This window comes from Castor canadensis, chromosome X (assembly GCF_047511655.1).
Source record: "Castor canadensis chromosome X, mCasCan1.hap1v2, whole genome shotgun sequence".
NCBI lineage: Eukaryota > Metazoa > Chordata > Mammalia > Rodentia > Castoridae > Castor > Castor canadensis.
Window position 1 is genome coordinate 51,589,792 of NC_133405.1, and position 13,288 is coordinate 51,603,079.

Below are 13,288 nucleotides of genomic sequence, written 5' to 3' on the forward strand. Positions count from 1 at the left end.
CAAAGTGTCGCAGGTATTAGTTCAACTGTTTTAGGAAATAACTCAACCAAGCCTATTTATTTTCCGAACTGAAATTCATACGAGTTTCCGGCTGTGACTCGACAAAGCGGACGAATATCAGAATTCTAAACGTTTACTGATTCATCTTCCCAAATTCCATAGCCCCCAGAATGGGCGGGTTGTGGGAGGGGCTGAGCCAGAAAAGTTGGGGGCGAGCCTGAAAACTGGGATAGGAGAGGAAATTCTAATCTATCCCAACAGATTCTAATATGTTCCCACTACCAGAGAAGTCCACTCCGCTCTTGGAAGCACTTAATTTCTACATGAAATGCTTGGGTCATGGCGGGGCCTCCGAAAATCAGCTCTGGCCTGACTTAGCAATATCAGTTTCCTCCTCTTGTTCTTTTCCTATTCTTTTTGCCTGAGTTTTTCGCCCTATTGCCCAGCATATTGCTTGTAATGAAGTAGACCTAGCTAACGTGGGATAAGGATGTAGGAAACAGCAGAGATGAATGGAGAGAAACAACGCTAATACAGAACTGCCTGTTTTTGAATGTTTCCCATCTCCATGATATTGTCCCCACCTAAACACGCTGGAGCCAAATAGGCAAATATGTGAATGAACTTTCACAAAAAACACACACCAGTGTTTCTTAAATATATGAGAAATGTTTAATCTTATTGATGATAATAAATGCAAATTGTAATTACAATGAAATTTCTCATAAGATTAGCAATGAACAAAGTGATAATAAATTGTATAGTACAGGGGTTTGGAAAACAAGCACTCTTGCACACTCTTAGGCGGAGTGTACATTGGTATACACCCGTGAAGGTTATTTGCAAATATTTACCAAGATACAAATAGATAACCATTGACCAGCAATTGCACATTAAGAATCTATCCCAAGCATAATATTCGCACATTGCACAAAACTGCGCATATTTGAATATTCATTGTAGATTTTCTTCTAATAGAAAATTATTGAAAAATGTAAATATGGAGCTGATTATATAAATTTTTATGTATATTTATGCAATGGCATATTAAGCAGCTTTTATAAAGAAAGAACAGCTCTATATACACTGATATGGAATGATCTCCAAAACACATTTTTAAGTGAAGAAAGCAAGATGCAGAGTGAAGTTTTAGGGTGCTATAACTTGTTTAAAAATTTTATTATGTATAAAAATATTAATATATGTATATGTAGAATATCTCTGTTAATATCAACAAGTAACAGGGCTTGTCCTTTTTTGGAAGGTAACCTACTGGCAGGCACATAAGGATGGTAAGGAAACTTGGAGACTTACTTTTATTGTATTAACTCTCGTGTTTTTTGAATTTTGGACCCCATGTATTACCTATTCAAAAACAAACATTAATTAAACTAAGTCTTAGGATCAGAGAGTATTTAAAACGTTTATCTTGTGTTCTTAGAAATGCTCCAATTCATCAGTCCTACACACCTTGACTCTAAGCTGGGCCACCATGTTAGTAGAAGATGGTGAGAGAAGCCCTTTTGTTGATTTAGGAATTATTCCAATTCTGAAATTGTATTAATGAGGGTAGATGGCTTACTCTCCATATTTGAAGGACAGATTTCTGACAGTCTCTTAAACTTGTTTTTCCTGTGCAATTCAAAGTCTAGTAAACTGATAAGCATGATTGTTACTATTGTTAAAGATAATTTTTCTTTCCATTCAGTAAAGTGTATTTGAATAAGTACAGAATTGTTATGTGAAACATCCCTTTTAATGCTCATAAAACAGCCAATGAGGAAAGAAGGGTAGCAACTGAAAATAAGGATTATGGCAAACACAATTTCTATTTCTCTGGCATCTTTATTCATTTGGGGGAGGTCCCAGATTTTGGCCCTTCTATTGGTGAAAACAGAGAGCAGGGAGATGGTTAATCTGTGACCAGACTTTTAATTGAGTTTGTATGTTGTTTTATGAATGTTCCTTCTCAAAATGATACCACTTCTTTCCTATTGAATTATGTTTCTTTTGAAATTGCTGAGAATGTCTGTATTTTCATCATTCTACAAAAACTGGTAATTATAAGAAAAAAATTTAAAAGGTACCACATATCCTAACACTGATAAATACTTCCACCATTTGGTTATGTATCCTTCTAGACTTTTATCAATGACAATATGTGTGCATACATATGCACACAGGTATCTGCACACATATGTCTTCATAAAATAAGATCTCAAAATACTTATTTCTTTATAAACAGATATCTTTCAACTAGCATAAAACATGCTGTTATTTCTGCAATTTTAACAACACACTCTCCTGAACCCTCATCCTCCAAAATGTTCTGTTCCTGACATTTCATGCTTTATTTATTTATACTATTTTCCAATTTGCTTTTAGAATGTTTAGAAATATTTTAATGACATAGGAAAATTTCTCATGAAATGATGTCAGAAAAAATAGTATATCCCTAAAACAGTTCTATCTAGAATGTAAATTATATAAGGAAAGTGTATATTCTAAGTTGGGACTTATTTCTTTTTACCACTTTAAAATGTTATTCTATTCTCTTTTTACTTCTATTATTTTTTGCTGAAGACATTGTTAACAGTTTTGTTGGGTTTTCTCTTATTTTTTTTTTCAGTGCTGGGGACTGAATGCAGGTAGGCAAGTGCCATACTACTGACCTACATCTCCAGCCCCCTCTGATTTCTTTTAAACAGATGAGTAAAATTCTTTTTTTTGTTATGTTTTAAGAGACAGTCTTGTTATGTAGCTCAGGTTGGCCTTTTTTTGCTTCTGCCTCCCAAATGTTGTGACTGCAGGTGTGTACCATCACACTGGGCTTCTCTGACTGATTTTAGAATTTATTTTTATTTATGCTTTTACTAGTTTTATTAAAATGAGCCAAGTATATGTGTGTGTGTTTGCATGTATATGCTTATTCTAAATGGATTTCGCAGAGCTTCTTGAATGTGGTTTGATTTTTTTGGATAATAGGTTTTATTCTAATCGACAATATTTATGATTCTTAATTTCAGTTGTTTTAATAAGAAATTAAGAGATAAACTAAGCTTCTGACACTTGGATCTATCAGAAAATAGCTAAGATTTATTCCTTCGTGTATTCGGTAAGAAGTTATTTTAAAACTGATGTCTTATATGTCCATTTCTCTAAATAATTCTTTAGACAATAAATTCTCTCCTAGTTCTTATTTCAACTGGAAGACATACAATTATTAATTTAAAATGGTTTCTTCTATATTTTATATTTTTGAATGAAGGCAATGTTACTTTCTATAAAATATAAAACTGCATTACAAGTATTCAGCTAGTTCTGGCATTCAGAATTTGAAGTTATACCTTAATGATGAAATAGCAGTCACGATGCAAAGTTTTCAGAGCTATTAGGGCAACTATTTAAAAACCAAATTTATGACCCTTTATTGTTTTGTTTTTTACACTCTTAACGTTTACATCAAGTTGGCTCATGCCTGTAATCCCAGCTTCTTGGGTATCAGAGATCAGGAGGATCAGAGTTCAAGAAGGATCAAGGTTCGAGGCCAGCCTGTGCAAAAAGTTAGTGAAACCCTCCTGCCAACAAACAAGCTGGTGCAATGGCACACATCTATAATCCCATCTCTGGGAGGTGAAGAATTTCAGTCTGAGGCCAGCTAGCAAAAGGCATAAGAACTATCTGAAAAAATAAAGTGAAAAGGGCTGAGGGTGTGACTCAAGTGGTAGAGTACTTGCAAAGTCCTAAATTCTAATCCCAATACTACCCAAAAATATATTTTAGTATTATTGATAACTAAAGCATCTTGGGATGGATCCAAAATGGATGGGTCTATAGCATATGCTATAAATGCTATATAGTAAAAAATATTTAAAATTAAATTCAGGATTGGTGGAGTGGCTCAAGTGGTAGAGTGTCTGCCTAGGAAGCTTGAGGCCCTGAGTTCAAATCCCAGTTTTATCCCCCCAAAAATATGCATTCCAAATCTAATAAAACTTGTTCTTTAATAAAATTAAACTCAATGAACTTACTATAAAACATATACAAGTAAAGGCATTTGAAGCCAAAATTCTGATGCTGTAGAAGTATTCACCTCCTACTACTATAGCTTAACAGTTCATTTGATAAAATTTCCTTATTTCTGTGGAATTTTCTTAAGGTTTTAATGTCTTAGCAATAATGACCTGGCACTGATTTAGGTATATAAAAACATAACTGCCACAAGTCACACAAAATCATGATAACTACCACATATTTCTGCAGATCTTCAAAAATAGTCTTTGGACATCAGCTATAATACTTAATGCTCTAGAAGATCCAAAGAAATGCTTTGCCTCATCCAGTGGGACGCAAAGGATGGGTGGGCTTAGCAGCTAGTTCATTGAAACATTTTGAACCCCATGTTCAAAGGGGGACCTCCTGGTTTTATGAAACTTGTAGAAACAAAGCCTGCTGATGATTTCATTTTTCTTATTTTTTTAGCTTTGAAAGTTTTAATTCTTTAAAAGGAAGACTCTTTGAAATGACATGTTCCTTTAAGATACTGAAGCTTTATTTGCATATTTATTTTAAATCTTGATTTTTTCAACTAAACTTGAAAAGTGTAGGTGGGAAGCTATCACTTCTGCCTGTCACCTCCAAGTCCCCGTGGAGGCTCTGTAATTTTGAGAAACTGTGTTGAGTGTACAGATTTTATTTATGCATAATTTAATGGGGTCTGTAAATATTGGTGCAATTTTGGAGACATGGGATTCAATTTTAATATTAACTTTTAATGATGATGGGGTAATCTATATCTTTTAATGTTATTCCTATGTACACAGGGTATTCAGAATTAAGAAGACACTTGGCTTTGTTCTTGGTTTGTCAGGTTCTATTTAATTGGAGCTCTGCTCAGAAATCAAAAGCCTGTCTCATTCCTTTGGGGCTCAACCCTGAGATGAGCATGCTGTGTAGTTCATGTAGGTGAAATGGAGATTCATAATTGAACTCCATGCCTGTAAATGTTCCCTAAATAATTGTTGTGTATATGATATCTGTATAATAAAAGTATTCTCAATAGAAAAAAGCAAAGAAGTGGTTTGGATGATAGATATTATTTCATGATGATACACGAAAATTAGTTTTAAAAAAGCTGTTATCAGTTCCAATTTTAGGCAGAACATAGCATGAAATTATTTCATGAAATATAGTCTCATTCCATGCTCTCCTAATAATTCTCCTAACAGAAACTGCCCAATCAATTTGCTGTTTCTTGGTTGATCAGACAAGACATTCAACCTTTAATTCTTTGTCTTCTTCAAACATTTTTGGAAATATTTTCCTTGGTCTAAAATGTTCTAAAGGCTTTCCTTGGTATCCTTAATCTATCTGATCACATGATCTAATTTATGCTTAAATTTCTTTGAACTGTCCATTACACTGTAGCTATGTTCAAAATGAACTTGGATTGGAATTCTTTAATCCATGAGGAAGCTCTAACCAACTGGTTGTGGTTTTTGACTGGAAGGCTTTTGAGAGTGAAGTTTTTCCTGTAAGTCATATGGAGAATCAAAGATAGAAGGAATGATTCTGTGTTTCATTGTAATATTTGGAGCACTTCTGTCAAAATGTGTTTTTAAGTGCCTTGAAAGCAATACATGTCCTTTTTAAGGCTCTCACAAGCCTGTAGCATTCATATGAAGTCTTTTCATTCCTAATACCCATTTTCTTTTGATGTTTGCATCTGTGGTAAATACATGAAATGTTAATCCTTTTTATCTTGGAATTTGTCAAACAGTGAGAAGCACAAATAACTTAACAGAATATTAGCATTGAAGGCAATGAATAACCTCAATGAGGGAGATTGTGTCTCTCTTCTTTTCAGCCCCATAGCTTCTTTTTTTGTTGTTTTGTGACAGGGGCTTGCTATATAGCCCAGGCTGGCCTGAAACTTGGGAGCCTGCTGCCTCAGTCTCCCTAGAATTGGAATTATAGGTACAAACTACCAAGCCCAGTTATATGGTTTGATTTTTTAAAATCAGTATTGGAAAATCCTCATCAGCTATGTTTTCAAATGTTGCTTTTGCCCCTTCAATTCCTTTGTCCACCACCTCCCTGGTCTTCTGTGACTCACCTTGGTCTTTATGTTCCTGTCTGTATTATCTATCTCTTTTTTTCTCCTTGTGTTTCTGTATGGATCATTTTTCGGGTCTGTCTTCATATCAATTAACCATTTCTTCTGATACCCCTATGCTATTGCTAATCCAGTGAGATACTAATTTCAATTATTATATTTTTCAGTTTTTATTAATATTCAATGGGATGCTTGGACATGTATAAATATTCCATAATAGCCACTATTTGACCTTCTTGTTAAAATAATAAGTAGTAAAGAACGTTTTAGAAATAACTGAAAATTATCTGTCATGATTTGCCATCCTAACAACAAAATTTCAGAGATTTTCATTATCTCCATACTAGATTCTTTTTTATTCACATATTTTAAATTATTTAAATCTTTATTACTTTAAAATTTTATTGTGAGACAGTTACAGATTCTTGTGCTATTATTAGAAATAACACAAAGAGACCTTGTGTATTCTACCCTGTTTCCCCTAGTTATGACATCTTGCAAAATATTTCAGTGTCACAACCAGGATATTGGCAATAAGAAAATTCGCTGATCTTACTTAGACTTTTCTACTTTTACTTGTACTCATATGTGTGTGCATTTATTTCAATGTAATTTTATCACTTACATAAGTTCAAGTACCTACAAAAAAGTCATAATGAAACCTCCTGTATAGCTATCACATACTAATAACTTTTTTTTAAAGCAATGGCTGGGCACAGTGGTATATGCCTGTCATCCCAGCTGTGCTGGGAAGCACAAATAGGAGGATCATGGTCCAGGTCAGCCTGGGCATAAAGCAAGACCCTATTTCAAAAACAGGACTGAGGAGTGTTTCAAATGGTAGAGCACCTTCCTAGCAAGTGTAGGCCCTGAATTCAAACCCACAGTACCTCCAAAAAATTGTGCACATGGTTTTATGTGAACAGATTTAGATTTAGAGAAATGAGTCTAGATAGCTATGCCCATAATTGCCTGGAGAGGTAATAGTAAGGATGGAGTTAGAAGGTGTAGGAAGCCTTTAGAGTGATGAGATCCTGCAGTCTTGAACTGCCTCCTTTAAGACGTCCTTTCCACAGTGTGGACATGTTTAGCAGACACTGATGAGGAGATGGAAGGGAGAGGAAGAGAAAAGATAGTAGTCAATGAATGAAATAGAGATTTAAGGTAAACAGTTTATGGTTCAGGGTACATTGACTTTTTAATATTCAATCTTTTAATATACATAGTTTTTACTTGTTCTTCAGCTTTTAGCCATCATGTCCAATAGAGGTTTCATTTGACTTTTTTTGGTGGTACTGGTGTTTAAATTCAGGGCTTCATGCTTGCTAAGCATGTGCTCTGTCACTTGAGCCATCCACCATCTCAAGTTGATTTTTATTGTTAAATAAAACCTCACACTTCTCTCACATTCTACCTTAATATTTTAGTAGTCTCTAAGAACAACTTTAAACACTTATTTCACTATTAATTATTTGGTACATATTCTGCAGATTATCTCTTTTTCAGTAATATATTTTCTTGTGAAGCATATCAAAACATTCAAATATATGCATACATGAAACAGCATGTTTAAAATTGTGATTATCTTATGTTATAATTTAGATCTGGAATGTCCCTCAAAGGCTCATGTGTTGAAGGCTTGGCCCTTAGCTTATGGACTTTTGGAAATGGATTAATTCATTGATGGGTGTATAATTTTATGGGCTATTGGGAGGTGATAATAGATATATGAGGTGGGATCTTGTTGAAGGGAGTGGTTCCTTGAAGACATGCTCTTAGGGACTATATCTTGTCCCTGGGCCTTTCCTCTCTTGCTGTCTCTGCTTCCTGGCCACCATTAGACCAACGGCTTTGCCCACTGTGCTCTGCCTGCCATGATGTTCTGTCTCACCACAAGCACACAATGAGGCCAAGTGAACATGGACTGACACCTCTGAAACCATGGACCAAAATACATTTTTGGTTTATTCTCAGATATTTTGTCACAAACATGAAAATGTGACATACCCTCTACATAATCTATTACCTTATCACTTTCAATTATTGTGCTATTTGTGAATTTTCATTTGTGATTTCATTTAGACAGTACCTTTTCAAATGTTTATTGGATATTCATATGGTTCGCTGTGTGTATTCTGTTGCTGTTGTAAATTTATTGTTGATACCTTTATATGTCAAGGACATTAATGCCATGTCTGCAGTGTAAGTCACAAATATTTCTAGAAATATGCTATTTTTCCTTGTGTAATTTATATATGGGATGTAGAGAAAGCTAGAGTGAAGACATTCATATATTGTTATTGTGTGTATAACATGTATATATGTATATAAGCTATACATAAGACATTTCAAATTTTATAATTGCTTCTGTTTAAAAATATGGTGTAATTCATCATTTAAGAGAAAAAACAATATATTTTGGGACTTTGAATATCTATCTACATGATGGGGTAGAACAGTATGGGTATGTTGAGTGTTTCCAGGGTTTAAGTTCCTGAAAACTAGTTCACATGAGTTTTTCTGTAAGGAAAATCACTTCTAACACTTGAGTGAATCACAGCGATAATGAAATGTAGGATCAAAGGAGATAAAATGTATAATGCCAGGAATATAGTGATTCTACAAGTTTCAGTACCTATCCCTTAGGTCAGTTTTCCCATATAAGCAGCCTGTGCTTCTGCCTGAATGACACAACTCCTCAAGGACCATCCAATGCTTGTGACCTCTGTACCCTAGCCTCTTGGTCCAAGAGGCAGGATTTTATCTCTACTACCATCATCATAATTCCAAAAGAATTATTGAGTTAGTGAGGGCCACAACTTTGATTTGAACTTGATATGGTATGAGTCAAAACTCTTAGCCACTATACTCCAGAGCCTCTCTCCCCAAAAGATCTTTATCATCACCAGATTCAATGAGCATCTATGCAGTCACTCTCAACACCCTCTGCTTCCTATGTTCTGTGAAACATCAAGCTAATCATAATTCCTTGCAGGAATTAAGATCTATGCAAAAACAACAATATTAATATAGACAGAAAAAGGAAGTGTCACTAGAGTTGTCAGAGACTCTTTGAAGAGGAATTGGACTTGGTACAATGAGTATAGTTATAAAAGCAGGATAAAGGGAAGGAAGGAGACATGGAGTCAAGCCTAGCTGAAGTGAAGAGGGGTCTCTCAGGTGAATAGACATGGCTCTGAGATAAATAAATAAAACCTCCAGTTGTCTTTGATGATCAGAATTTGGGATCAATTAAGGAAGGAACACATTTGCTTTTAGGGGATAGCTTTCTTTCCACACTAAATTGGCACAAAAACCAGTATAAGCAATGTGCCTTCATATCCATTACTAATCCATGGATTCAGAGAGGAACCAGGAACACTGAGTTTAGTAAAGGTAATTTGATATTTGGTTCTCTAAGCATTCATTAATAATAAAAAGATTTCGAAAGAAAATCTTTATAATTAATTGAACCTTCTCCTCTGGAAATTAAATACTCCCTTTAAGTTTTCTCTGTCCCCAGGCTTCATCTTCCTGAGAGTTCTGCCTTCCTCTTACAGTCATATTCCTTTTTGTCCCTGGGCAGGAGTGATCCTCCTGCTCAGTCTCCCAAGTTTCTGGAACCACAGGAGTGTGCCATCACACCCAGCTCTGAGTCACATTCTTAACCAGAGCACTCTCATCTTGGGGTAGCACACTCTCCATGCTTTTGTTTTCTCTCTGTATCCTTCTAGAGATTATTCACTGATCCTCTTCCTTTGTGGCCTCAACTCTTTTCAGGAGCCCAGTGAGTTGTATCACAACACAACACTGCTCTGACAAGTTTAGGGACAATTTAACACTTACTTTCAATGTCTTTTACGTATTGCTTTTTTATTGTTGAGCTGGGTGGGGGTACATTTTGACATTTACAAAGGTTATTATAATGTATCAAATACATCATACTTGAATTCACCCCCTTACATATTGCTTTTATGAGTTTGTCATTTCTGCAGAGTTAAGATCTGACTACCAGGTAGAACTGTGATTGCTATCCAAATACTTCATTGCAGAGAGAACCCTCTGATGTTTTAGACACATGAACAAGAATGAGGGTTTTGCTACCTTCTCAGGGTCTACTGAAGAGATGATTACACAAAAGAGGTGAGAAGAAGTTTTATATAGCCACTACAGGTGTGGGACACTGGGAAATGTCTTCTTTGAGAGGTCTTCTATGTGTATGGCTTGGATATTGATGAGCAGAGAAAAGAAGTAGGCTGCCCATATTGGTGTTTACTCATGAGGATGGTATCCTAGGAAGGACATATTGGTGGCTGGAAAGAATTCTCATCATGACTCTTTAAATGTGATACAGAAAATTATTTGCTGGCTGAGCGGGAACTAAGAGACATTAACATACTCCCTGGCACATCCTTGCCACTCAGCATGTGCTATGAATGTGTGAAAGTGACTTCTGGATTAAGTCTGTGCATGAGTACCCACATCTTCATGGGAGATTGTCAGTCTAAGCACATCTGCTCTGTGGGCATAGGAGGCTAGCCACTCATGAGTTAAAAGGAAACAATCGTCAAGGGACCTCAACCATTCCTTCTCCTTTCAGACCCATAGACAGGGCCATAGGGTAATCCAAACTATTAGAACAAGCAAGTACAGTAGGGTTTTAATAAGATAAATATATAAACATCACTTTCATTTCTATACACTTGCAATACACATTCTGAAAATAAAATTAAGAAAATAATTCATTTACAATACTATTAAAATAATCTAAATAAATAGAAGGAAATACCCTGCTCATGAATCTAATGATAGAATGTCATCAAATGGTATTTTGCTCCAATTTTATGTACAGAATCAACACAATCCCTATTAAAATTCCACTTCACTTACTTTCTGAAATTGCCATGCTCATCTTAAAATTCAAATGAAATCCATGGACTCAGAGTAAAGCTACATTAATCAGGATTATATTGCTAAAGGATACACATAAAACTGAAAAATACTGAAACAAACCTGCATATTTATGGTTATTTATGAATAAATTGGTGTTTTTTTCAAATGGTGGAGGAATTGCCTGGCACCTGTGGCTCACACCTGTAATCCTAGCTACTCAGGAGGCAGAGATCAGGAGGATTGAGGTTTGAAGCCAGCACTGGCAAATAGTTCGCAAGACCCTATCTTGAAAAACCCTTCACAAAAATAGGACTGGTGGAGTGTCCCTGAGTTCAAGCCCCAGTACCACAAAAAAAAAAAATGATGGAGGAACAACTGGTTATTCACATGCAAAAGAGTGAAGTTGAACCTGTAACTCATGTCACACACAAAAGAGAGAGGGAAGATAGAAGGGAGGGAGAGAGGGAGGGAGGGAGGAAGGGAGGAAGGAAGGAAGGAAAGAAGGAAGGAAAGAAAAAACCTAAACATATGTCTGCAAAAAAAATCTTATACGTGAATTTCAATAGCAACATTATTCATAGCAGCCAAAGTTTAAAATGTTACGGTTGTTGACAATAATAGCGCCGATAGGTTTCGATTCTTACTGCACCCTTAAGCTTCTGTTTCTCAGGGTCACGGTCCTGCCTCAAGTCTAGCTTGAATTCTCCTTCTGCCCTGTTGGGGTCTGAGGTCGACCACCCCTCAGAGGAACAAAAGACACTCATGATAATGTAAACCACAAAGCGAGGTTTATTTCCAGCCAGCTGGGGTCCGGGTATCTGCCCGAAGCAGCGGGTTTCAATGAGGACCCCGAATGCAAAGTTCAGGCTGCTTTTATATTTTTTAAACATTAGTCATGGTCACACAGCAATTTTTATGGCCCCTGGGGTCACATATTTCTGATATCACCCACATCCTGGTGGTGGGGCAAGATTACTTGAAGATTACTTATCAGGAACTTGATAAATACCAGGTGTCTTAACTCATTGACTCACATACCATTTAGCAAGATTAACCAGAAACAGTCCCTGTTCCCAGAAACCATCCCACCTCCCTTAGTTCCAGTGAGCGGCCACTTGGGTCCTGTTAGTCATGGCCGGTTTCAGGCTGAGTAGGCTGCAAACCTCAAAGGTACCCTAACAGCCCCAACCTCCAATCAGCATGAACCATAAGATCCTAACCAATCAGATCATGCTGAGTCTCACTGAGGGGTATTTAAGCCCCCCCAGCCCCCCCCAGCCCCCCCCAATAAAGAATCTCTTGGCCAGATCACTCCTCTCGGCATGGTCACTTTGGGCGGGCCTACATTTGCCTTACAACGGTGCCAGTGTCAAAGTGTTGCAGGACGGTGTAGAGGGTCCTTGCCTTCACAGTCCAGAGAACTGGCTCGTGAGGCAGCTGAATGATGAGCCAAAGCTGGTATATAAAGTAGGATTTATTAGAGAGAAAGGAAAAGCTACAGCTAGAGGAATGCAGTGGAGTCCCACAGCCGGTAACTCCCTGCTCAGGTGAAGGCTGGGGTTTTTATGGACATTTTAACTCTGGGTTGGGGGATTTTCTCATTGGCCTTGCATTTGAAGGGTTTTCTTAGGTGAACTTATTTGGTTAGCACACTTATTGGGGAAAGGAAACAATCTTGAGAGCATTTTGCCCAACAGCCTTGTGGCAGATCTATATCTCTGTATCTCTCCTTTAGGATGCAGGAATGCAGGCCTCCATTTCCTCAGGATGCAGGAACACTATTGCTCTCTGGGGGGGATGGAATACTAACTCATCTGTCTTAGGTATCCAGACCCAACAAAAACAACCTGAATGTCCACCATCTTATTAATGGATAAAAGGTAGTGCATTCATACAATGGAATATTATCTAGCAATAAAATAAATGAAGAACTGAAACATGCTCCAACAAGGATGATGTTTGAAATATTATACTAAATTTCAAAAGTCCTGTCATGAATGACAACATATTTTCATATATGTAATTCATTTATGAAATAAATTACACATGAAGTTTCACTTATGCAAAATGTCCATAATAGGCAGAGCTAGAGAGATAAAATGTTGATTGGTGATTGCCTAGAGCTTGGGGATTTTTGGAAATTGGGGTGAGTTCTAAAGGGAGTATTGACTCTGCCCATACTTATGCTAATTCCAGGTATCCTAACTTCATGTATGAGGTCAGAATTTTCCAAGATTTTTCTGGCTTCCCTGAAGCTTGCAGAGGATTTACAATTGAAAA

The 13,288-nt window shown here is 36.5% G+C and overlaps 1 pseudogene; it reads right to left on the bottom strand.

The window, feature by feature from the left end:
• Nucleotides 1-5,282: 5,282 nt before the first annotated feature.
• On the bottom strand, nucleotides 5,283-11,021 carry LOC109681003 (THAP domain-containing protein 6 pseudogene; annotated as a pseudogene).
• Nucleotides 11,022-13,288: the final 2,267 nt, after the last annotated feature.